A 23242-nucleotide genomic window follows, 5' to 3' on the forward strand; every position below is an offset into this window, starting at 1 on the left:
GACAACCAGGGGATCAGGCCCAGCCAGCATGGGTTCATGAAAGTCCAGTTCTGCTTGACCAGCCTGATCTCCTTCTATCACCAGGTGACCCGCCTAGTGGATGAGGGAAAGGCTGTGGATGTTGTCTACCTGGACTTTAGTAAGGCCTTTGACACTGTCTCTCATGGCATACTCCTTGAGAAGCTGGCGGCTCATGGCTTAGACAAGTGTACTCTTCGCTGGGTAAAAAACTAGCTGGATGGACGAGCCCAGAGAGTTGTGGTGAATGGAGTTAAATCCAGTTGGTGGCTGGTCACAAGTGGTGTTCCCCAGGGCTCAGTATTGGGGCCAGTTGTCTTTAATATCTTTATCAATGATCTGGATGAGGGGATCGAGTGCACCCTCAGCAAGTTTGCAGATGACACCAAGTTGGGCAGGAGGGTTCATCTGCTTGAGGGTAGGAAGGCTCTACAGAGGGATCTGGACAGGCTGGGTCGATGGGTCAAGGCCAATTGTATGAGGCTCAGCAAGGCCAAGTGCCGAGTCCTGCGCTTGGGTCACAATAACCCCATGCAGTGCTACAGGCTTGGGGAAGAGTGCCTGGAAAGCTGCCCGGCAGAGAAAGACCTGGGGGTGCTGGTCGACAGACGGCTGAATATGAGCCAGCAGTGTGCCCAGGTGGCCAAGAAGGCCAACGGCATCCTGGCCTGTATCAGAAATAGTGCAGCCAGCAGGAGCAGGGAGGTGGTTGTTCCCCTGTACTGGGCACTGGTGAGGCTGCACCTCGAGTCCTGTGTTCAGTTTTGGGCCCCTCACTACAGGAAAGACATGGAGGTGCTGAAGCGTGTCCAGAGAAGGGCAACGAAGCTGGTGAAGGGCCTGGAGCACAAGTCTTATGAGGAGCGGCTGAGGGAACTGGGGTGGTTTAGCCTGGAGAAAAGGAGGCTGAGGGGAGACCTTATTGCTCTCTACAACTATTTAAAAGGGTGTTGTAGTGAGGTGGGTGCTGGTCTCTTCTATCAAGTAACTAGTGATAGGATGAGAGGAAATGGCCTCAAGCTGCACCAGGGGAGGTTTAGATTGGATATTAGAAAAAACTTCTTTCCTGAAAGGGTTGTTAGATAATTGGAATAGGCTGCCCAGGGAAGTGGTGGAGTCACCATCCCTGGAGGTGTTAAAAAAACATGTAGATGTGGCACTTCAGGACATGGTTTAGTGGGCATGGTGGTGATGGGTTGAAAGTTAGACTCGATGATCTTAAAGGTCTTTTCCAAACTAAACGATTCTATGATTCTATGAAAACATGGTGAATTAAAAGGGCAGAAATTAGACCTTAAACATCAAGTGGTTGTAATGTGCTGTTCCCTGCTCAGAAGCCAATTGGCTGATACTGCTAACATTTCTGAGGTACTGTATTACACCTGACACTTAAGTATTTATCTAAGTATAATCTTGGAAAATAAAGTCATTCTGTTTTCTTATCCTGGTTTGATGATTTTTAATTAAATGCTTTGCACTGTGGCTCTTCGTGAACATCTAATTAAATTGTTCAATGTAAGTATTCATCAGTGGAGGCAATTATGTTAAAAAATAATGTGTATTATTTGATCTAAATAAGAAGCTTTTGCTGACAGGGACTGTAATATCTTTGTTAAAATAGAAGGCTTAATATCAGTCATAGCTACCAGACTATAGCAGGTGAACCACATACAAAAGTGCAGGTATGCTTTGAATTTTAAATGCCAGGGCACTCTTAGCACTCTCCTAATGGCTGCTCTTGAAAACAGCTTCAATAAATTATAAATTAACTTTTAAATAAGATGATCTATTTCTGTATACACTATTAGAAGCATTATCTTCTTCAAAACACATTGTAGCCCTCAAATCAAGATGAACCTCCCTGTACAGAATATGTTGCTTTTTGCAGGATGCTGTAGGAGAAACTAGTGAGATTTTGCAGCATTACTACTCAATTGGCAGTGTTTAATTTTCTCTTTAATTTCCTCCAATTTAGCTTTGAAGTCAGTTGAAAAGCATTATTCTTGTTAAACAATGGCTATATCAATATTGTGCAATAATTTTGGGACCAGCCTTGAGGTGAGATTTTCTGGTTTTTCGAATGTTTATCTGCATAGATTCCTTTTTTTTTTTTTTTTTTTTTAAATCTGGAGGAACTTCAACTCTTACATCTGTGAAGGAAAACTCAGAGAGCTTGTGGGATTAACTTTATTCAATGGTGTCTTTAGTTGCCAAGTTACTAGGTCATGATAAACTGTGGTGAGCCAGGCAGCCTTCACTTATTCTTGTAGTGACATTGTCTGTCTGATGTCAGACAGTCAGGATAATCCATGACACCTCCAAAATACTAACAGTAGTGAAAATGTATTAGGATTGAGATTTTTCCCAGAATAAGGCAGTGAATGCACAGTGTAGATGGACATGGCAAATCTATCTAAATTTTGGAAAGGCAGCTCTACAGACAGCAAAAGGCTGGTATTTTATGAAAATCACACTTTGTTCACGTATGTCCATTATGCAGATGAATTTCAACTGATTCTTAAAGCAAATCCATCAGAAAAGTTTGTGGTTGAAAATACTTCAAATGTCTAGGCTTCTAATGAGGAGAGAAGTTAACAAAAGACAGGAAGAGTCCAGCTATCTGAACTCAGCAAAGCCTTTATTGTAAAGTAGGTGAAATTATTAAATGATAATAGATTACCTATACTGAGTCAAAATCTGATCAGAAAGGATAAAATGTCTTGAAGCTTTCTTAACAGCATAATAGACATGTAATCAATGCACTCTACAGCTGTACTTCTTGATTTCAGCCATGATTGACTGATGATTCAGCTTCATCTGTTACAGTCAATTGTCAATTTACAGAAATATCATTGAAGTAATTTCCAAAATTTCTTTATTCATTCAACTAAATATTGTCTTTTCTTTAGCATTGTGAAGCTGATAAAAATGATTTAGTGAACTGGCAACTAATGTTGCAAATCAGCACAGTACTCAACATTTTATTTGAATGTAACCTTGCAATACAAACTATAATCACAACTTCACTTCTACATAATTTAAGAATACAGAGCAACAAAAGTGCTGACTTGCACCTTCTAGATAGGGCAGAAAGAAATCCTGTTATGAAACCAAGTTGAAGATCACTGCTGGGAACTTTCAGATCTCTGTTTTCCTTCTACTAGTGTTTTTGAAAGTACTAGCAGTTTTGTTCCAAAATTCTTTTTTTAGAATGAGTAAAATTTCTGTACAAATCTAAGGATTCCCTTTACTAGTTAATGCAGCTGTAAAAGCCTAGCACAAAGTCCCAAAGTAATACAGCCAACGTCACATAAAATATTCCAGGTAAATCTGGGGGAAGAGCTCAGATTTTTGTATGGGTTTTCACCAAGACTGTCTTTCTTATGAGGGAAAAGTAATTTTTGGCTGCAGATGTTGGAAATACAGAACACGTCGTCTCTTTCTGACCAAAATATGTACATGGTAATGAAGCAGTTTATTCCATGACTTGGAAGTAAAGAAATGAGACGAAAAAAATATTTTAGACTAGAAATCACCCCCATCCCATCCCATCCCTAGAAATTTATTCCTGGATTAAAACTGGAGCTTTCTTCAGTCATATTTCCCCTTTCATCTCTGTGCTTCTTTTAATATCTCTTACTTCTTCATCGTCCCCTATCTCCTACCTGTTTTTACAATTCTTCTGGTAGATATCTTCCTTTCCTTATTTTCTCAGAGTTCTATGATATTCTGTGTGAAGCCCTTTTCTTCTCCTTTCCCATGGCTTTAATTAAAATTTCTGCATGCTCAAAAGCTCACTTAGATGCACCTGGCTCCAGGGCTGGTACACTGCTTTTCTCTAGGTCCTTGACTTCTCATGAAAGAATATCACTTTACCACCTCTGAACAAAGGGGCTTTATTTATCTGCTTCAACAAATATGCTATATTCTACATAATTTCATCTGTGAAATGAAGCAACAAATATGTTTACTACGAAGTCATATTTTGTTGGACCAGTAAGTAAAAGAGAGCATAATGCAAGGCAATATGATCTGTTTTTATAACCTGAAATATAATGTGAAAAAGGCACTAAGTTAATAGCTTTTTTACAAAGGTTACCCGGTACTTCAACTGTATTTGTCTGTTCAGGTAATGTGTGCTACTCGTACTTTTCCCCATGTGTTCTCACTCATGCTTTCTCTTATTTTCTTTCTGAAAAGAAGAAAAAAATCCTGGTTGGGTCCTTTTACTCCAACTTCCTACTCCAGCTTTTTGGAGTAGAAACATTGTTCATAAGAATCTGTTGTTTACATAAAAGCAAATCTCCAGCATGGATGGACAGTTGTATCTGACTTCTCTACAGGAAGTCTCTGTCTTGCAACCTCATAACATGGCAAATGGTGGTAACTCTTGTTCCTACTTTCATTATCAAAAGAACTATGCTGAACATTTGTTGGATATACAAAAAACAGCATGATGGCATTTTCCTTCATTTCTATGAGGGCATGAGAGGGAGCGAAGTCTTCACTGACTACATTTCAGGACCACTTTCTACAACTGATTTTTTGTTTAAAAATAATCTTAATTTTCCTCTCATTTTTTAATAACAGACTGGCTGAAAGGATATTGCTTTCTGGAAACTGTCATTTCTACACTTTTTTTTTTTAAAGAATTTAGTAGTGAGCAGGTTTGGTTTTTTGGATTATTATTTTTTCATGGTAAGTGAAATTCTCTGTTATTTATTTGAAGTATATATAAAGACTGAGTCCTGGCTGGTGGAATAATGGGCTGCCTTGGGAGAGCTGGGATGTGGCAGCATGCCTCTTTCCACTGGGACGAGGATGCTGTATGCATGGGGACATGAAGCGGCCGGTGACGAAGGGCTGCCCTTGTGCAAGACACCACCAAACTGTGTGCCATGAGGTAACTTGGAAGTGTACATTTTTGCTTTTAATACACCCAGGATTTGATTTTTCTTAATGGGCAAAGCCATTACCAGTGGACTGATTCCCAAGCTGCTGAATTAATTTCTAAATTATGATTCATGCTGAGGATGTATGTCAGCGGTTTGTATGGGAATTGGGTACTGGAGATGGTCCCAATATCTTTCTTTGTGATTTGGACTATTGAAGAGGTGCATGTATGTAAAGTTCAGGTGGTTGCTGTTTTAAAAAAACAAGTTCTATTTCAGCCCCAGCTACTGAGATTGATTGTTTGGAAAGACAGGTGTATGTCAGCTTTGTTGCTGGAATCACCTCTACTTTGAGTTGGTATATTTGTTACTGCTCCTACCATACAATCACATATTTTTGAGATTGAATAATACTATGTTAAGTACTTTGAGTTGTACACAGCTCACATTTCTAAAGCTATCTAGGCATTTTGCTCCCTTCAACAATGTGGCCTAAGCTCCATTTTCTGAGGGATTTAAGCCCTTAAGAATCCAGGAATGGGACTTGCTCCAGGTTAGGACAACTGTCAATATGAAAAGGCGATCTATGCATGTATGACAGATGTCGGAGCTACTGTAGTCAACAGGCAGCTAGTCAGTACTGTCAGAGTAGCTTAAAGATCAATTGAGCTTACCATGCAGACACCTGGTAATGGCTATTTGAACAAACCTTTTCAGAGGAAGAAAAAAGGAATGTATTATTGTCATCCAATCTGCCTTGTCAGTCTGTGTCCTTTCAGTGCACAGAAAATGTAGTTTCAGTTAGTTTAACATTTTAGCCTTCTATTGTGCCTGCCTGCAGATTTAAGGGAAGACCAAGCATGCCATAGTGTTCAGTCACTACATATTTCTAAGGCATTTGGGGTATGAAAAGGGCTGCAAATGTTCTTGTTGTGAGAGATGAGAACTTATTTCCTCCAAAATCCAGGTACGTTAGTGGGCTTTTTATACAGATGTATAGTTCTTTTAAAAGTTTTTGTATCTTGAAAATTACAGAATTAGTTCTTAATAGTCAAAATGTTTCTAGTGAAAGTGGGGGCTTGGACACATTCAGATGCTTTTCTCAAATATATTATGGTTCAGGTTAGATTTTTTTAAGAATGATTTGCTGTGAAAGGAACAAAAAAAAGTTTAGAATATGAAAAATTATATTCAATATTCCATAAAACCAGAGAAAATCAATCAGATCTGTCAGATTACATTCTTTCCAAGTCTTTCTGTGTAGCACTATCATTGCAAAATTTGAAAGCATTTCACACACAGAAACCCAAACTCTATGAAATATATTGAACATGTACTTGAATAAGTCACTTGACATAAACTAAACTACCTCAAAGTCACACATGAATTGAAGGTGGTTTAGATACCTGGATGGAATGTTCATTTCTATGCTTCCTTCTGTAAGACCTTCTAATTAATATACATGCATTACATGTTAGGCCAGTGTCATACAGTCTGTATGTCAATGCAGATAGTATTTCAATGAAAGTACTTTATGATGGTTGTTTATAAGGCTAGCAAACTTACTTGGTTTACACCATTCTAACCAGATATTGCTGTATAACTAGAGCCTGCAAAAGTTTTGAGACAAACACTAATTTAAATTAAAAAATAACCCCAACAATAAAAAAAAAAAAAAAAAAACAAAAAAAAAAAAAAAAAAAAAAAAAAAAACAAAAAAAAAAAAACAAAAAAAAAAAAAAAACAAAAAAAAAACCAATTAACCAACCAAAAAAAAACCCCAAAACAACAACAACAAAAAAACACAAGGCAAAGCCCGGTTATCTTTAGCTCTGAATTCCCTGAGTTGAAATTTGTTGAAGTTTAGGAGTATATTGAGGGAAAGAATTATTATGTACCAGGGCTACTCTTAAAGGCTTTTTGCAAGTCATCCGCTTTTGACCATTGATTGAGATGAGACATGGCATTGAATGAACCTTTTTCTGGTCTAGGACAGATGATCTCATATGTATATTTTGTTTGAAATTCTGTCTATATTTGATAATGTTTCAAAGCTAGTGGTTTTTTAGAACTGCTTATATAATTCCCTAGCAATCAGATAACTCAGTTTGCAGGAGTCTCATCTTCATGTCTTCGTGCTGAAAGGACTTGAACCCCTGTATTTAGATTTCTTAGACACTGATAAACCTTATGTATTTATATTTTCTGATTAGGGTTGTCTTCTGTCTAATTTGGTCTAATCTGGTTAAGATATTTAAGTATTAACTAAGTGAATCAGTTGAAGAGTACCTCTTCAGACTGGTAGTGCAAGTACTAGATTAAGAGCCCATGGTTCACTGAGCCTGCTCCAGAGTTTATTTAAATTATTTATTCAAAGAGGAGCAAAAGGAAGAACATGGATAAAACAGACCTAGATCAAAATGCCAGAATCCTGTGGCAGTAAGGATTTTCTCCCCATCTGTTTTTTGACGGAAGATAGCGATGATAGGTACTTTTTCTTTATGTGGTTTCTTACCATTACACTTTTCCTAATTAAAATGCAAAGTCTGAATTAGTGTTTCAAAACATTTACTAGGTCACTAATATTCTGTAACAGATCATACAAAATAAAATAGTGAATTTAATACTCAGCAAAACAGTGCAGGTATTTACTGCTTAACATTTGCCCTTATATTTGTGAGTTCATCCTCTTCTGTGTTGTAGTAAAATATTTGTTACAGAATAAATCTTATAGTGTTGAGTCCTATTAAAGCATACTGATGATTTCTGTGAAGATGTTTATACTTGTTTTCTTTAAATTTAGCAAATGAAATATCTGTGGTAGTTCATCACTGAACTATAGCTTCAGTTCCTTGTGCATTGTGAATCACCTGAACTATAGGCAACTTACTGTGTATTTCACATGAAGTTTCTCTTGCAAGTTATACGGAAGTTGCTCTATTTAGAAAGAGCTGCCTCAATGTAGCTCTGAATTTTGCTCACTGCCATCATGCTAGAATCATTGAACCACTATATCTTTGAACTTACTACATTATTTTGTCTTACTATAAGATCAACTAACCTAACAAACAGGTCCTTTTGTCCCTCTTTTCATCACAATCCGAACTATTTCTCTTGATTGGAGGAATGACCTAGTTAAGGATGTGTTATTATTTTAGATGTAATTGATCGAAGTGAGAGAAACGGGTTTTATTTTGAACACTAGAGGGCATGAAAGCGTTTTTCCAGAGAGAAATGCTTTACAAGTAAGTTAAAGCACTTCTGAAATCCCACAGGTTTCATGATCTCAAAAGCTATGGGAAGCTAGATTGGTTTACAGCATCACAAAATCACTCAGGCACGAAGGCACTTCTTGAAATCCTCTAGTCCACCCCCCCACTGTAGTCCAAGACAATGTCGCTTGATAACTTTACAGCTTTATTTGTAGTATTGCTGTGCTCTGAACATGAAGTGACCAAAACTATTATGCTAATAGTATTGTGTCATTTTTTATTTCAGTCAAGAAATCTTCAGTAAATTCATTCTAGTGAATTCTCTTCAGTCACTTGCAACAACACATGGTCTAACATTACTTCTGGATCTGTTCAGCTTTTAGGTAACTTGCAATGCCAAGCACTGCCTATTTATTTCATCCTCTTCTGTAAGTTAATTCTCATTATTTGTGTTAGGCACTTTATGATAGTATTTTTAAGTTTCAAAGACCTAAGGAGAAAATTAATGGGGATAGGTATACTGAAAAATTAATATAAATATAATACTTCTTCCTACCTGCAGTACAATTCCTTGTTTAAAGATGCAGTTTCTATTATTACAGTTTTTGATTACAATGGAGTCATGTGTTAAGTGAGATTCCAGTCCTAGTTCAGATACTGATTTCTTTTTTGATTTAGGTTAAATCAGCTAAGTTACCTACTTCACCTACTTCAGCTACCATTTTTGTTAAATGAGAAAATACTTTTCACTTCCAGATGGATAATTTGCTTTTTAATAAACTGGGGGGTTGGGGGGGTGGGGGGGGGGGATTAAGGGTGGATATTTAATAAGTAGTTTCACAGATTAGGTTCTCTTTGAATACAAAACATGTCAGTTCAGGCAATTTATTCAGGAAAACCTTAGCACTTCCTGTGAAGCTTGCATTTTAAATCAATGTTTACATATTTTAGACAAGAGAGTTATCTCCACTCTTTCCTCGCATGCAACTCTTCTGCATTTTTCCCGTGCTTTTTTTCTGCCATGTTGACTACCATTCCATTGTACTCATTTCCACGGGGTATATTTTTCACGGAGGCTAAGACAAGACTACAGTTTGCTAATTCTTCAGCAAAGGGGTCCTGGGCAGTCCTAATGCTTTCCTCTAATTATTCCTTTCTTTTGAATAAGACTTCGATGCATAACACATATGTTCAATATAAGAACTTACCTATAAATATCATCTATCATCTTTGAAAGACAGATTAACTTGCCTATCTGAGCATCAGGAGAATTGATACATGCTTTTTAACTGTCACGCAGAGAAGCAAGGCTGAGTTGCAAAGACTTTAAGACTCAGATTTCTCAAGTCTTGCTGGCAATGTTAGTTCTATCTTCTCATGCTTAGGCATTAAAGTAGGATCTTTATTTCCATCTTTACAAAAGATCACTTAATACTATACATGATGCAAACAGGATTTCTTATATGTGTTAACAGAAATTCTGTAAATTAAAATGTAGACTATAAACTTAGCTTGTTTCTTTTACATTTCAGTACTGTCCAATGCTCTTCCATTTTTGCCCTTGTCCTGAGGCAGGACTTCTCAAATTAGCTCTGATCTAATTGGCTCTGATGCCACTTCTATTGCAGTCAGCTAGAAGTAGTATGGGTTCCTGCCAAATAGTTCTTGAAATCCCACTAAAAACATAGGATTGGAAGTGTTCAAGGCAAGGAATGACTCTAATTCATGATTCTTTGAAAGGCCTTTGAGGAATCAGAGGATTGTTTAATGTCCATAGGAGCAACTGAAAACTTTCCTAGGTAATTTGCTGAATATGTTTTCCTTAATTGTGAAATCCACTTTCAATGAGCCAGCTCCAAACATGAGTCAAAGGTGCCTGGTAATTGTTTACACAAGCTCTTCAATTTCATTTGTACTAAAATTAGGTTTCTCAGTAATTCTTGAGACACCATTTGTCCTTGAAGTATATCAGCATCCCTTGAAAGAATAGATGAATAGAAGAGCTTTGATTTAAGCAATGATTTTAAAAATAATGACCACAATACATACTGGGACAGTATCTTTTCGATTTGTAAAATAATTTTTGTAAATACAGGTCATACAATTTATTGGAAAATTATCAGGAATGAGAACATTTCTATACCACATGTTATTTAATCTGGCTACCCTTTTAAAAACAATACTTTCAGTTGTGGCTTTTACAGAATTTTGTAATTTATAACTCTTTAAGCTGCAGATCAGTGTGCAGTGGTTGTGCAATGGCCATAGATGAACATACAATTCTGTACCAGGGATAACATCTTCCTGCACAGGCTGCAGGAGTTGTGAATGAATTCAGAGAAGAACCCTCCTCAGTAAAATCTCTTTGTTCAAACTGCATCGAAAACTTGACTAGATGCATTTCAATAGCCTTAACATTCCTGCCTGGTCTAGCAGCTGCCTTTCCTTCATGATTAAACCAACTTATTTCTGAGCTCAGGTCTCTCCTGGCTCTCATTCTGATATTCCCTTCTTGATGCTATGATGTCACCTATAGTAGGTACTGTCTGTATGCATGTTTAATGAAAGAGCCACCTGTTTAGGCTGGTACATTTTTGACATCTCTTATCTTGCTCTCGGGTATTAGTACTTTAATTTCTAGGAAAGCTTTTCACACTTTTTTTTATCTTACACACATTTAGTTCTCCATATGATTTGCTTCCAGCACAGACACAGTCATTTTACTTTCTGAGTGAGAGCTTGCTGCTTCATTGCATGGCTTTAGTAGCAATGATCAGAGAAACAAAATTTCACTTACTTTAAATTAGTCACCACTATTTAACAATAATTCCCACACAACAGATATATGAGAGGCTACAAATAGTTCATAACTAATGAGACAAAACCCTTCATACGTGCATCTCAAATAAGGTTATATTGTAATCTGTAAAACTAATGCTAGCAAAAAATTACATTACTGTAAAGTTACTGAAAGAACAAAACTCAGATATTTTGTGATGCTTTCAAAAATTTTTTACATTTTCTATTTACAGAATGAGTGTGTGAGTGCATGCTTCTGCATGCATGTATGTATGTCTTCCTTCTAGATAATTTTTAACCCTGTATGATTTCCACAAAATTTAATGGTTTTATAAGAATCTGGGAGATAATTAAACTGCTGAAAGTTCACAACGGTAGTATAATAGATCTGTAAAACAACCTAGAGCAGCTCTTTTAACAGAAAGGCTGCAGGCTATGCTGACTCTTTATCAAATTCTTAAAAGAGAGCATTCTTGTGAATGCTCCAACCTCAGTAGTAGTATCAGTACTACAAACCACTTCAGAAGCTGTTGTTCAAGTGAAAAGGTCTTGCAGAAATATTCCCATTCAGCCACCTATAAGGCAGCCGGTTTTTTCTGCAGAAACAAGGGCTGCAGAATTAAGCATTAAAGCCAACAACGGATGATAAGTAATAATAATCAGAAAGAATTTGCAGTGGAAAGAGGTAACAGTCCTGGATAGAATCTTATTTAAACTTAAGAAAAAATATAGTCAGAACATATATTTTTCTTGATACTTAGTCCCAAGTAAAATAATTGGTGATATTTTTTTTTCCATTGAACACATTAATAAGGCCAAGCTGGTATCAGAAATAATATATTCATACTTTCTGACCTCTTAAAATAGATAAGTGATGGAAAGAAGAAAACGTACTTGCCTTTTGAGGGGTTGAAAGTTCAGACTTTCACTTTATTACTCAAAGTCAGAATTAGGTGGGGTGTTTTCTGCTGGGGGGATTCTTTTTTCAGGTGGAAAAGGAATACTTCAGTCAGGATACTTTCGGGAGAAAATACCTGTGCTATGGAAGTATAATATTCTGAACAGGAATAATATAAAAAATGCAAGTTAGAAGAAATTTTACAAAAATAAACTTCAAGTTATCTAACAACTAAATGTAATGTGGAAAATAATTTTATTTAATTCTATGTCATGTATTTTTAGCCTTCCAACATAAACTTTTCTTGAGGCAGCTCTATATGAAACTGTAGACACTATTGTGCTATTGGGGAAAATTAAAATGCAGGTTTATCCTATATTCAAATGGTTTACTCCTAATTTTTGTTTTGTCAGTTGTCTTTCATTCCTGTCTCGGTAGTGGCAAGGGAGGGGAAAAAAATATGAAAAAATACCTTGCCTGTAATGAAGTGTGCATAAATATTATTAAACTGCTTAGAATTCAGATTGTGCAAGCCATCTCTTTGAATAGTGAGTATCTGTTTTATTTTAGCTACATAATATTCAGTGGCATTTTTTTTTGGAGATGTCCAACTAAACCATCAGGCAGTGTTTGAAAACAGAAGGACTAATTCTGGGAGAAGCATCTGTAAAATACTGTACACTAATGTAAACCGTTCTGTCCACCGTAGTGACCCCAGTTTGAACTCTTTCAGAGTTTGCAGTTGTTGATAAATACACATTTTTTAAACAACAAAAGTTTATATATTGCTATTGTTGCGATAGAAAACATAACATCCTTTTTCTCAAAGTACAACACTGCGTACAGTAGACCAACACGCTTTGGGAAGGCTGCCCAGGGAAGGAGCACAACTGCACTATGCAGGAGCCACGAAGGGAGCATGCAGGAAGGCCGCATTGCTTTCCACAATTGACAGAGTAATAATCTGAGTTGTTTTTTCTGTTTCCGACATCTACCACTACCTCCCCTGTCAAACAGGAACCAGTGGTCCTGTCCGCTTCCCAGTTGCTCGAGAGGCAGTTGGTTGAGCTGCAGCCCCTGTCCCCCCATGGCACGATGCGCTGACGGTGTAGCATCCCCCCCGCCACCCGCTCAGGACGGCACACGTCAAATGCGGTTGACGAAGCTGACCTGGGAGTTTGTCACAGGTTGCGCCCAACCAAGAAGATCAAGGTGCGGTGGGGAGCCTACTTAAAGAAACTGTGTTAGAAGTCATAGTGTCCAGGTCCAGGCTATACTTCTGCCAGAGGCTCTGTTGAACAGCACGATCCGTCACACGTCCCCATGCTGTAGTGGGTTCCCGTCACAGGACCCAAAGCATGGAGCTGGGTTAGAGTAAAATGGAGATCTCTGCAAAAAAGGTAATCGCCAACATCGGCGAGCCTTCTGGCCGCAGTCCCCTTAAAGCTGTGTGTAATCTTTTGAGCTTTGGATACATTGAGAGGAATTTAGGGATAAAACTTGGCCCTTTGAGTTCTAAAATGTGTCAGCACGGCTGGGAAAGTGAACTGACTCTGGAAAGATATTTATGCCTATCGCCACGCCTGCTTACTACCAAGAGTTTTTCCACTTACATGACTCGGCTGACCAAAAAAGAGTCTAATTTCGTGTGGGTTTGTGTGCTCATTATTGATTTTATATATGTATAATTTCACATTTTTAATTACAAAAAAAATACTAGTTTGCTATTCATTTATTTGAACCCTTTCTAAAAAAAATAGCAGTAGTTTACCTATCTGGGAGAACAGTAAAATAAATGTTTCTTTAATAATTCACTCTCTGTAGATCCTGTAAACCTGAAGCCATCAATAATGACATACTATAGTGGTGCCACCGACCAGCTAGGAGTGTGAATCTGATATCCCAATGTCTGTTAAAAATGTAGGGCAAAAGTTGCAATCATAAAACTGCATAGAATGTCAAAGATAGTTTATTACAGTATGCATTTCTATAAGAGGTCTGGGTTATCACTGAGTGCAATGATTGATTTTGCCGCTTTTATATAAAAACTAGATATTTGTTTGCTCACACTAGTGAGCTATTTTTTCCACAACACACTGCCTACAAATAGCAACTTCATGTCAGATAATTTTATGTTCTTTGAGTGCCTCTAGAAACATTCTCTTTTTGTCTTGAAAGAAAAGAAAAAAGGCAGAAAGAGCTAGAGACTTCCCTGTAAAAGTCAAGGTGTATTACAGAGTTATTTGCTCCTTCAGTTCCTTGAATTTCCATAAACACTGGGATTTGTTTTGATACAGTGATCTGCTGCATGCCACTGTATAGTGACAATAAGTGGTTTTGATATCAAGGTATAAATTTAGTCTTTAGTAATCTTGTAAGAAGCTTATTTCTGTGACCTTATTGTGGTTGGCTGCATTAGCAGGTTTAGTGCAATAGCAAAGGAAGGACAAGAAGGAGGAAGAAAGAGAGCTCATAATAAGCATGTTTGATTCAGTTTTCTTTATCAAAAAAGAAAAAACAAATGTTGCTGCTGTATTAATGTGTTGTACAAAATTCTTCTTGGAAACAGAATGTAAAAAGGAAACATACCTGTCAATATTAAGTTACTTAGGATGTAGTTACAGAAATGCATCCTATCCTGGTTTTATTTGCCAGAAGATAAACTGATATTGGCAATGCTCACATCCAGTATTATCATTCAGGTATGTTTAAAGTGATCTATTAATCACTCAAATTTTAATGATACCATGATTGTGAAGAAGACTATAGCTTATGATACCCAGAAGGCACCTCACTAACCATTGTTGCAATGATCACAATTCTGTTCCTGTGGAAATTAGATTCTATATTATTATAATTTAATTATATAGTGTATTCTTTAAATTGCTCAAAAATAATGTGACTTATGGCCTGGAAACAATAATTTCACCTATGAATCCCATATATTCAAAACTTATTTCATGGTGTAGAGAGATTTCTTGTCAGTTTACCCTGTAGGGCATTCGCCAGTGTAACAGAAGAAAAATGGTTCCTCCAAAGAGCAAAATATACCATAATATAGTTTATTTATAATTTTTTCTGAAGAGTCTAGTTTCTCATAGTACCCTTTACCATGAAAATAGCACATTTCATCAGATAATTGATTGATAGATATAACTTCCTCCTGGGAATTTATTTTTCTAATTCTCTGACCTGTTCCAGTAGAACCCTGAGTAATCCTAAGTTTTCATTTTTAACCTTGCTCTGGGTGAATACTCAATTTCTCCTCCATCACCTTTCTCATGAATAGAAATATCTGGGTTAGCTTTGTTTCAAAGATCACCTGAATTAGAGAATCTTCTGCTTACCAGTGCTGGGAGATGGAAGCCACATTCAGAGTTAGTAGAGGAAGTAAAGGTGGCCTTGCTGGCATGACCTCAGCTGCTGTCAGAATGAATTGTAGGCTGTTGTTTGCTTTCAACACTGCTAGTGCTAGGCTGAAACAATTGCATGCAAGAGTTGGGGCTTGAATTAAAATAAAAACAAAACAAAACAAAACAACAAAACAAAAAACAACCAAACAAACAAGCCAAACCAGCAGAACAAGCAACAAAAAGATACTGAAGTGGAATGACCCCAGGTAGCAGGGAACTGAGTTCAGTTCTCAAAGTCACTGTTGGTAATTAAGTATGGGGAATGATGTCTTTGAGAAAAGCTGCCAAGAGGCCTGAAAATCATCTACCAGTCTGAGACCTACTTTCTTAGAGTGGCTGATCTCTTGTAGATGATTAAGCCTTTCCAGAAAAGCTACTTAATGTTATAAATTGATTCTCTTTAGAAACCATGAGGAAGGAAGACACACTTGAAGAGAGTTAAGAATTAAACAAAGAGGCAATTGAGGGGTTTGCGGGCATGTTTTCAATAGCAGTTTTACTCCCTGATTACTAGCTCCTTACTGTGCCCAGGAGAACCCATTGGGGGACATGGTGAATTTTGGTTTGGGGTTCTTTTCGGGTGTTTGGGGGTTTTTTCTACATATTCCTTAGCTGTCTGATGCCAGCCGAAACAGATTGTTCAAATATAATCCATATTAAAAACACTTTCAACAGACTGTTAAAAGTTTGAAGGCTTTTGTCTGGGCAGCCGTGAGTAATCAGAGCATTGGCTATTTCTGGTCTGCCTTAGTTCTACAGTTCTGTGCTCTTTAGTGGCTGCTCTGACTATCCAAGGGTTTACCATAAGAGTTCTCACTTGAATAATGCGATAAGAGCCCTGAATATAGGAAATGTTCATGCAAAGGGCACGTCTCATGCAGCAGGAAATCCCAGTTATCCCTTCTAGCCTGTGCTCTCAGCCAGCCACATCTCTGCCAAAGCATACCGTAGGAAAAGGACGTTCCCTTACACAGTTACAAGTGCTTCATGATTAGTGCAGGGCACCTCCAGCACAACTGTCCTGCTTCCCCTCAGGGATATATTTTTTAGACGATTTTAGAATTAACTTCGCCAATGGCCTTTCTGTGGGATCCTTTTGGACCTTATACCCCTCGTCCGTCTCCAAGAAATAAGATGAGATTTCGCTTTTTGAAGTCCTACAGGTATCTCTTCTAGTGCCTTACGGTGTAACTGACAGTGATAATAGTTGCAACTGTGGCTCTTTTTTATTCTTCTGTAGGATTGTAGTATGGAAAAATCTGGAAAATTCTTGTATTAATTGTGACTCTTTCGAGCTCTTAAAGGCTTTCCTGAACATGTATATCAGGAAAATAGTACTTGTTTCTGTGTGATTGGAAAGTATTATGAATAGGTGACCGTGGAAGTTCATGAATCTGCACTTTTCAAGCAAATAATAATTTTGAATCTTTTTTGCACCCCAAGTTGGGAAAAAAGTAGATAAACATTTATGTCAGTGTTCTTATAAAAATTTTAATTCTAAATATTATCAGAACTTATTATAAGTAAACAAATTTAATTATAAATATGACACATAGTACAGCATACCAAATCTGAATTAATATTTATAGTTGAGGGACTTTTGCATGACCAGAAAACCATGTTTGCTAAATACTTTTGTGTTCAACATTTTAAAAGTATAATCAATGAAAAAACCAGCAGATTCTATTTTTTCATTAGCTGTTATTTAAAAATAATAATAGCAAAGTATGCTTTCTATTATTTATCATACTGCTTTTTGCAATTGAACCAATACTTGTTTGCCAACTTCCTTGCTTTTATCTGTAATAGATGCAATATGAATTTTCAAATATAAAATTCTTAAGAGAATAATATCCCTTTCATATATAATGCATTGAAGAACTTACTACATATTATCTTAATGATAACTTTTTAATATTAATTGATGCAACACAGTCACATTTATTTGGACACGTGTACAATATCAAATGCCTCAGCAGCTAAATGCTTTGTGTAGGATTATCAATAGCAAACACCGTCTATGTGAGTACCATAAAAAAAACTGGCTAGGTACAGTCCAACTTCTCTCAGTGTTTTCCTTTGCAAAAGCTAGGTTGTTCACACAGAGGGAGCTGGTTTTATCACAAAAAATAAAAACAACAAATAAAGGGACTTGAATAGACAATAAAAAGATGAAATCTGTAATAGTTTCTGAAAGTTCAAAACTCGATCATATAGTTCAACTGAGATTCTCTTAATGCAGTCTTTTTATCAGGGATTTTTTGCTTAAGCTACTCGTTTCTTTTACAAACTTCTATCAATGTTTCAGAAGCAAAAAGAAAAATATTTGAAGTAGCATGTTAATATAGGATCAGATTGTTTTGATAACATGTAAATATAGCACATTGTTTAATTTTTCAATCTAACAGAGTGAAAATAGTCTTAGAACTTGTTAATAAAAATAAAAAGTAAGGAACTCTTATCTATAGTCCAGAGGTGTGGATGAATTTTGTCTTACCATAGAGAAAATATTAGAAGTTTGTTTTTCAGGAGCTTTAAAGAATTAGTGTGACGTTAAAGATAATTTTATAAAAACTGGATCATAGTTGTATTATTGAATGTGAGCCATTTTTGTTGTTACTATTTAATTTAAGTTTTAACTGAGAAGAGGATTAAAAATCCTTAATATACATATTGCCATGTCACTGCCATGGCTCCATTCACACTGTAGGTTATATTTAGAAATCCACTACAAAATTTTACAGTACTCAGTCCCCATGTAATTTAATAACCTTGTTTATGTCAACTGACAGTTCTGCTCACGTCACTCAACTATCTGATGTCAAGGGGCTTTGGTTTCTAAATCTGAATACCTGATAGTACCATCCAGGCTTTCCATGATGAACATTGTTTAGCAATCCATGCTGTTCTACTTCATAATCTTAATTTAAACTGTGAAGTTGGCCATGATTTTGAAATTTCTTTTGCTACATTTTGCGCAAAACCATAGTGTTTCTTCTGTGGGATACTCAGAATCTATTGATTAAATGGACCATTATGTTTTAACTTACATATTTCATTTCTGGGAGGTTCTGTGATACACTGATGCCCCATTATAGCCAAATAGTGATTTGAGCTGCTTTGCTGATCAGCAAGTGCTGGCGTTTGTATATTTCAGAAGGTGGTGGAAGAGCCAGGCTAATGCAAGTTTTCTCAGAGTAGGAAAAAAATAAGTCTTGAGACAATGCAGTTTTTCTAGGAAGAGATGGAGTGCAGTTCAGCCACTTAAAGCTCCTCTTCCTCTGCCCTCACTATCTAAACCATAGCTTAAAGCCTCAGCAAATTGTACTGAACAAAAACAAGAAAGCAGACCAAAAATACTGGTAGAGATTCACTTATGATTCACTACACACCAGAAGTGCAAGTATTCACAGCAGCCAAGGCAGGAGTGGGTACTTCACAGATAAGGAAACTCAGGAGACCACCAAGCCATTTCACAATTTCAGTATGTTTTTGCAGTCTGGAGAAGGAGGAAGGTTGTTTGGTTTTGTATGGAGGTGTGCCCATCCTGCTTTCTGGCAGATGAACATTCTTCTAGTCCAATGTAAACAAAATATTTGTAAATCTTATTATATTTTCAGAACTCACAGACAAGCTCACCTCTTTTCCTTTTTTCTCTTTTTTTATTTTTTTTTTCTTTCTTTTTAAAGCCTTGAGTCTGTCTAAACTGAAGCACACCTCATTTCCTGAAATGCAGACAGGAATTGTGTTTCCTGCTGCATTTAGCTTTGCTCAGGAAAATACCAGTAGATGTGACTGTAAAAACTGAGTCCTAATAGTAGTACAGTTACGCTTTAGAGCCTCCCGAGAGCCTCTGAAGAATGGATGGAAACAGAAGCCTTCTTCATGACCTCTAAATCCTCTCGTGCATGGATGAAGAACAACTAAAGCACCTATCAAAATTTCCTGCACATAACTGAGATGTATGAATAAGAGCATGGTATATAACACTCAACCCTGCTAGATGCTAAACACTCACACCTGCCACTGCCTCAATGACAGGTCCTCAGGACCACTTAGAAGATTCTCCAGAGGCAGCAGGATGTGTCCTGATTGTCTGGCTGGTCATTAAGTCTTTTTTCCACAGTGAAGGATTTCTGAATAACTCAGAGTGAAAATCTGTGGAGTAAACCCTGTTTGTGGAGACAGTTTTGTAGATTGTAAGCTCCAAAGTAAAATGGGTGTTACAGAGAAATGACACTGGCAATAATACGCATTAAATTGAATAATCAAAGAATTAATAAGTTCACTAAATTATTGCAGTGTCAGAACTACATCTGCATCTGGTTAGCTATGAAGATACACCTCCTGAGACAGTAATCATGAAACTTACATCTTCATATGGAAAAGAAAGAAAGGTTCTGTGTTGTTTTATGTGAGCTTCTTTTGTTCCTTCCTCTGCTTGCTTTCTGTTTTTCTTCTTTGGCTGCCATCTGGCATATTTCCCTGGACTAGAGGAATGATCATGTGGCTGAAGGTACTGCCAATACCACTTCTGCAGCCAGCTGCTCACGGCATTCATACATAAGGAGGCAGATTCCCTCCTGCCAGATAATTGTACTCCAAGCCACTAAACTCTCAGGAGCTGGGCTGGAAAGCGGAATCTCTCTCTCAAACAGCAGTTTTCAGGAATCCTTTCTCTAAAGGGATTTCTTAATTATATCAAAGCTTTCTTAGTGAGCAGAGTGTAATTTTCCAACGTTTTTGTTATTATAAGCCTTGTAGTGAAATGGGAATAGAAACCAGATTAAAGTTTATTATTTTCTTTATTAGGGATTAGAGTCGCAGCACACTGGTGCTGGTTTGGTTCTTTTGACCAGTCATTCAACATTGTCTAGGAAATAAAATATTCGAATGTGTAAGTGTGGACTTTTCTAGTGAACATGATAAATCACACAGTTGATTTCATATTCGGCTCAGAAATTCTGTAATTCAGAGTATGCCATGCCACCGTTAAAACGATATTTTGAGTCTCACTCAGACTTATTTTAGACAAATCTGCATGTCAAAATATCATCATACCCAATTCAAACATTTGGTTATGTTAATTTGAAATCTTGGGAAATGTGGCAAAATGGCAAGGCGTATTGCTAGTCAGCTTAAGTAGCAGTGGAAAAGCAGTTGCAAGAGAATCATACTTGATTCTTGGTGTTGCTGCAGACTTACATCCTTGACAAAACTGCCTAGAGAGTCTCTGGTAATGACTAAATATAAAGAGTCTCTACGCCATTTCCAAAAAGCTCAGAAAGTCAAGTCCCAGTCCATAGGTCCCCAACAGCAGGGGAAAAAACAGAAGACAAGTAACATGTTCAAAAGTTTGAGCTTTTGCTTAAATTTCTCAGACATAGTTGATCCTCACACAGATAGGTTGAATGAGTCTATCACAGTGGGATAGGTTGAGTGTGTCAGTGTTTCTTATTGCTGCTTTGGACTAGCGTTACTTGAGTGCTTATTCTGTGGGATTTTGTTGTTCTTGCTACTGCCTTGGAAGTGATTTAGCTAGTGTGAAATAAACAGAAAACAGAAGTACTTCTACAGGTATTTTATCAACAAGGTTTTTCCAAATTATGCTTAAGTAAATTCTAACAGCCTAATGCAGAGCCTATATGAATAACCATCAGGAAATGTTCTTTTATACACAGTGAAGTAAATTAGGATGACTAGTGCTGCTTTGGTTTACAATAAATAAATGGCTGGGCTTTGCTGTTCGTGGCTGAAACAATCCTCACACAAAGCTGGCCTTCCAGATTAGGCTGGTAGCAGACACTAGCATCCCTTGAGGTGGAGAAAAAGATTACACTAACCATAAACACCAGGAAATACTCAGTTTGATTTACAAATTTTAGATGTCCATGGATATTTATGTTAATGTCAAGACTATCTGATGTGCAATTCCCTGATGTATAACAAATTCTAGGAGCACTATAAATAGGTCTATCATTCAATCTGATACCAAATACATCAGGAACAAGCTGACTCTAGTTCAGCATGTACCATGTCAAAATGTTGCAATTAATTTCTAGATACTGCATTAAACAAGAATAAAAGTGGTACAGGGGTAGCCTACCAATGTTTTTTTTATGCCACTCTAGAATAAGTTTATGTCCATTGTGGATCTGAATCGATAAATTTTTTATTGCAAAGGAAATTTAAAACCTGGAATTTCTTATTCAAACTAGTAAATACAATTTATTTCTGAGCCCCAGAAACCACTAATATCAACAGGTCATTTCGTGTTTCAGTTGTTTCAATGGAAGCCATATGTGAGTGTTAATTGAAAACTTCTGCAATATGCTAAAAGGAAATTTAAGTCTCTAATGCACCTTTCTTCATGAGACAAAAAAGACAAAAAAGAAGAGGAGGGAAAAAAAAGAGATACTCCTGCCCAGCTACTAGAAGTGTCCGTCACACACACGAGTCTGGTATCTTTAGCTGTAGGGGTGTTGTTATATTTCATCACAGGGATGGTCCTGCTAGCTGATCCAGCTCCTAGTCTGTGACAGCAGCCAGCAGCAAACATTTGAGGGAGAACAGTAAGAAACTTGGTGGTTACAGTATAATCTTCCTTGAGGAAGAATGTCCTCAACATCTTCAGTAGTTCCCTATGTGTGACTACTCCAGAACTTTCCTTATGGTGTGTATTGCTTACCACTCTTGCTCACCAGCTTTCTAACTAATCTACATGCTCAGTGCCTCTTTTCACATGGAAAAATTCTGTGTCCATATCATTCAGGGTGCAGATCTCTTAACCCTTTGTCCTATTGCAATGCTTCTTCAAATGCAGAGTGACTAAAAGTAAACCCACAGCTTCTGATAAGGACACATGGTCTAGATGAATTATAATATTCCTATTCTCATGGAAATATAATGTTAATAATGTTTCCATTATAATATTTCCATTATTACCTTCTATTTAATTTCTGATGTAGTTTAATAGGTTTGCTGATGAACTAATTTTGAGTCATGAGCAATAACCTCCCATTCCATTAAATACCTGTTAGTCTCTGTACCGGCCAGACCAGATATTCTGTGTTTCTAACACTGTTGAAATAATCTTCCATTACTATGGAAGATTCCATTACTTCCATTACTATGTACTTCTCCTCTTGTTCCATGTCTGCCTGTTCTCTTTCCTCACAGAGAATTTTACAAGGACACAGTATTGAGTGAGAGCAACAAAGATCATTGCAGGAGGTAGAATTTCAATCTCACTGGAAATTTTGCATTTCTAAAAGAAAAAAAAAATCCCTTGTGATGAATAGGAGTTTTACTGTGGGAAGAACAGTTCCTTTTTTTTTAAGATAATGAAATATAAAATGTGATTTATGTTTTTTATAGTCTCTCTTCTTCAGTATCCCTGACTTGCTAGGAGGTTAGAAAGTCCTTCAGGCAAGCTGCCAGAATCTGGGTAACCACAGAAATTGGGGGTCTCAGTGGTAGGAGGAGACAGATGCTTCCCTTTAACATACTCATACAGTTGGTTATTATATGTGAGTATATTATATATACAGTACGCGTGCACACACACACACACGTGTATGTGTATATATATCCTACATTAAATTGAGCAAACTCTCAGAAGTTTGCCAGGAGGAAGCTGAATACACAGTACTTATTTTATTGTTTGTCCACATGAACTTGGCTTTCCTTTATTTATTTTACCTTTGCAACTTTTCCAGTCAATACTTGGCTTTTTAGTGGCTTAGCTTTCACAGGCTTTGGTACAAATTTCTCTTGAAGTTGTAAAAGCAAAATGACACAGCAGAACAACAGCAAAGCCTTAGAATATCTATCATCTCTCCCAAGCAGGATCAGATAAACTCCTGTTAATACTAGCTGAAGTTATTTAGCTAGTGAAGAAACCTAAAATGGAAGAAAGCAAAACTACTTAAATGCAATATAATTGGCTCCAGATGGAGAATGGAAGGCCTCATATTTTCTTGGTTATAACAGACGTAGGTGAAGCAAAAA

At 36.9% G+C, this 23242-nt stretch overlaps 1 protein-coding gene across 2 annotated transcripts in view; it reads left to right on the forward strand.

The window, feature by feature from the left end:
- The window catches only part of PDE4D (phosphodiesterase 4D), a 375269-nt gene that overhangs the window by 168960 nt on the left and 183067 nt on the right, over positions 1–23242 (forward strand). The gene's annotated exons all lie outside the window — the stretch shown is intronic.

Source organism: Accipiter gentilis, chromosome Z (genome assembly GCF_929443795.1).
Source record: "Accipiter gentilis chromosome Z, bAccGen1.1, whole genome shotgun sequence".
Lineage (NCBI taxonomy): Eukaryota > Metazoa > Chordata > Aves > Accipitriformes > Accipitridae > Astur > Astur gentilis.